Raw genomic sequence first — 4471 nt, forward strand, 5'->3', positions numbered from 1 at the left:
CATCTTGTGCAGGGACACCAAGAATTGTGTTTTCATTGTAAGTGGAACGGAGAGAAAGACTTTTACTGAATGGTTTTCTTCTTGTGAAAGGATAGGAATCGTTGCAGAGCATGGTTATTTTGTGAGGTATATCCTCTTTCCTTGTGTGTCTTAGGAGCAGGAAGAGTTTGTGGTTACTGCAAATCATATTAATGGTTCTTTTTACTTGTTTATTTTATTATTTTTAAGAATGATGGAATTTGATTCTTTTTGTCCCAAATTTGATTAGATTGAGGGATCATATAGGATTTTTTTTATCATTAACAACAAAATAAACTCACTGTTTCATTTTATGTATGACAGAATGCTGAGGAAAAATACTTTTCCTTGACAGAGCTTGCTTATGTACTTAAACTGAACTTTATCTTTTTTTTTATCCAGGACAAATCGAAATGCAGAATGGGATACTTGGTGTCCAGTACCTGATTTTGAGTGGAAACAGATTGCTGAGCCGATTATGCAATTATATATGGAAACAACTGATGGTTCAAACATAGAGGCCAAAGAAAGTGCTCTAGTTTGGAATTACGAGTATGCAAACCGAGACTTTGGTTCATGCCAAGCTAAGGAGCTTTTTGATCATCTGGAAAGTGCTCTTGCCAATGAGCCTGTTTCTGTTAAAAGTAGTCCAAACATTGTAGTAGTGAAACCTCAGGTCAGTAAAAAAAAATTCCACTTTTGGTCATTTTTAGGTTACTCATATTTATAGTTGAAGAAGTTTATATTTTATATACATCTTATAGTTGTGACTTGTGTGGCCTCTTTAATCAGAAAGGATCTTTGGATTTGGACCTTCAAGGTGATTTAATTGTAGTGGTGCTCATAACTTGCCCAGAACCATGTTTTGACAATGAATTTATGTTCTATGTTTGCATAGTTGACTGCTGTTTGTTCCATAATATTTTGTTCAAAACAATTGGAATGCATTTGGGATTGTATTCCTTCTAAAGAAGTTGTGTACATCACATAAATTAATTCTAATATTTGGTCATGAAATTTGGTTGGGTTGATTATCTCCTCTTGTTGTTCAACTTTTGGTGCAGGGTGTGAGTAACGGTATTGTAGCAGAACGTCTTCTCTTAACAATGCAACAAAAGGGAGTGTTTCCAGATTTTGTTCTATGCATTGGAGATGACAGATCAGACGAGGACATGTTTGGGGTAATCATGAATGGAAAGGCAACCTTATCTCCAGTTGCTGAAGTGTTTCCATGCACTGTTGGCTAGAAACCTAGGAAGGTAAAGTGTTATTTGGAAGACACAAGTGAGATTTTGAGAATGTTGCAAGGCCTTGCCAATGCTTCTGACCACTCTACTAGAACTTCTTTGCAACCAGCTTCTCATTAAGGTTCTTTTTAATGTGTAGAGTGCACGCACATACACACAGAATTTGGCTACAATGTAGTACTATTTTTCTCTACTATACTGGGATATCTATCTTGTGTTAGATTTCGTGATCTATTTTATTTTCTGGCTGACTTGCCTTCATTTATTGATATCCCTACTATGTTGCAACTATCAATAGGTTGTTTTGAAAGTAGATGAATTACATGTCATATGAATAATCTTGATATCCCAACTATTGATAGATTTCGTGGTCGATTTTGATCTAAGACATTGTTCTAGGACTAAGTATTGTAACTGTAAAAATGGGTGCCAGGTGGAATGCCCAGGATTGTAATATATTCAAGGAGTACAGTATAGCACTTAACCAGGGAAATAGCTGGTTCAAAATTATAGAAAAATGGGAGAACAGTTCGTCTATTTTCATTGATGCATATGAAGAAAAAAGGTTAAATACAAGACCACTCAACCAAACTGTAAAATCAACTTAGATACTGCTCAACTTTACATGACTATCTAATTTTGCCATCTATGCAAATTTATGACTGTTACAAACTCATAAACTCATCAGCCTTATGCACCTTAGAAGAAAGATAGATTATTTTCTGACAGTAGCAGCTCTACAAATTAGTAAGATAGATTTTTGTTTTCTATGCACTAATTTACCCAACTAATATGAACTGATCGATTATCAATTCAGTAAAACTGCTATCTATGACTTCCATGATTCACTATATGCTATCTCATCACAAATTAACCATTTTGTCATAATATATTCCTACTTTGTAGCAGCATTATGTTGTTTCTTCATTTGTAATTTTGTTAATTTTCTATATGGCTTTGAAGGTGGAGCAAAGGTACAGGCAATACCACAACCAGATCAACATAGTCATACATATCCTCATTTGAGTAACCTGCATTTCTCTAACTAGAGTCTAGCTAAACAAATCTAAACCCTTAATTTTTTAATATTCCAGGAGTTGAGGATCCAACAAGCTTTGGTTTTTGTGTTGAGGAACCAAGGTTTGATAGATAAGACTCTCAAATCCATATTGAGGTGTTCAACATTATACATATCTGTTTATCAAATTTTGGATTGACTCTCAAATATGACCATCATTACATTGAGGTTAGTTCCGCTGTCCTAAGCATTTAGAGCCATAGTTGACTTAAATTTTGGTCTCGTTATTATTATTTTTAGTACATGGTAATGGAACAACTTTCAAATTGGTTCATTAATGCTACAATTCGGCTTTGGCTTCCAATGGTGGAGTAAATGTACTTGGAGGAGATGAAAGAGCATCAACTAAATGGTTCTGAGGAGAAATCAAGCAACAGTGTTGAAGATCCTGCTACAATGTTTTCAGGTAACAGTGGAGTTTCCCTGCAAGGTTAGATGCTGAGCAATTCACACCAACCTTTTAAGGTAAGAATGGAGTTTCCCTCACTATTGGTGTTCCTCATTCCACTTATTTGACCTTCTGCATATGAATTGTTCATCTGAATAATACAAAATTAAATGCATCACTCCTGCAATTTCTTATTTCTCTTTGTTGTTATTTGTCCTTCATTTGATACAAATAAGAGCTGATCTAAATTAAAATTATCCCACAATGGATTTCAAACGGCATATTTGGGCTTCGTATGACCTCTTCTTAGCATATTTCAATAAGTTTGATGGACAAAGTAATCAAAATAAAGTCTTCCTACCTTATAGTAACCTTTACAATCAGAGTTATGAATTACCTATGATTTGACAAGAGTTTATTGTACAAGTGCCTAATTATGCAAATTCCAGCTAATACAACCCAAAACATAATCTTTTATGCAAATTAATGATTTACCACTATGTATTTCTGAACATTAACAATAGACTAATGAGGTATAGCATCAAACACACTTGATTATCAACCTAGAATGATTATCATATTCTTTACAGCAGTTGTCCTTGTGATGTGCCATCATTTTCTTCTATCTTCTAAACCCTTTTTGCACCATTTTAATTATTGATTGGTCTTAATTGTCAATTAATTAGGCAGTTTTATTATTTGGGCTCATTTAGCTAATTTGATGTTTTTAATCTAATTTCAGGAATTAATGAAACATTGGGCTTAATCCGGATTTTGGTTGTGGACTTGAAGAGGGCAAATAAAGCAACGCTTACCTTAGTTAATTTCTAATTAGGAAATTTCGCAATTTTATTTTATGTTGTTCAGTGTTTATTTCGTTTTGGGCCAGAGTATTGTAATAGGGCCCAGTGACTTTGAGTGACTCTTTTTAAATAGCTGCCTTGGGATTCGTGCAGGGCATTCTATTATGCTATGCTATTTTCATTATTCAGAGCTTTGGTTTTAGGTTTTCACGTTTTTCTGTTCCCTTGTTACAGTTTTCGTTCTTAATGCAAATTTCCGTTTTCTACTTCTAATTACGAGTTCATTCTTGCTTCTTCTTCTACTTTCATTTACGTTTCTGTTCATTTACGTTCTTGTTCATTTACGTTTCTGCTTCATGCTTCATTTGCGTTTTCTGTTTGAATCCATGGAAGGCTAGATTTTCTGGTGTTGTTTCCTTTTGAGGACGAAGCCCAACTCTCTTTGAGGTTTCGTTTGTAATGTGGTTTCCTGGCAGTTTTCCCTTCACCAGTTATCCCAATTTCGTGAATATTAATCAGTGCACGCTTCGTGTTCGATTAATTGCCTCTGAGCCTAACTTGCGTTCATGCTTAATGGACGAAGGGCTAACTGGTGTATGTGGTGCCTAATCACGTATTGAAAACCCTAAGTTGATTTTCGCTTAGTAAATTGAAATAGGGTTGGACTAAGTGGTTGACTGTTAGGGACGAATTCTCCATAACCCAGGATAAGAGAGTGGCTTCTGAATCAGAGGAAACAACCCGTTTTTAATATTAGTAGTTTCGTATTCCATTTTATTTGTTCTGCTCTTTAATTACCAAACAACCAAACCCCCCCCATCGTTACTGTTACTGCAAGTATATTATGAACATTTGGCTTGTCACTGCTCGTTGGGAAACGACCTAGGATCACTTCCTAGTTACTGCATTTTCATGTTTATTTGATTCGGGTACGGCC

The 4471-nt window shown here is 35.0% G+C and overlaps 1 pseudogene; it reads left to right on the forward strand.

The window, feature by feature from the left end:
• The first annotated feature begins 458 nt into the window (after nucleotides 1-458).
• LOC114417724 lies at nucleotides 459-1536 on the forward strand (annotated as a pseudogene).
• Nucleotides 1537-4471: the final 2935 nt, after the last annotated feature.

Source organism: Glycine soja, chromosome 7 (assembly GCF_004193775.1).
Source record: "Glycine soja cultivar W05 chromosome 7, ASM419377v2, whole genome shotgun sequence".
NCBI classification, from domain to species: Eukaryota; Viridiplantae; Streptophyta; class Magnoliopsida; order Fabales; family Fabaceae; genus Glycine; species Glycine soja.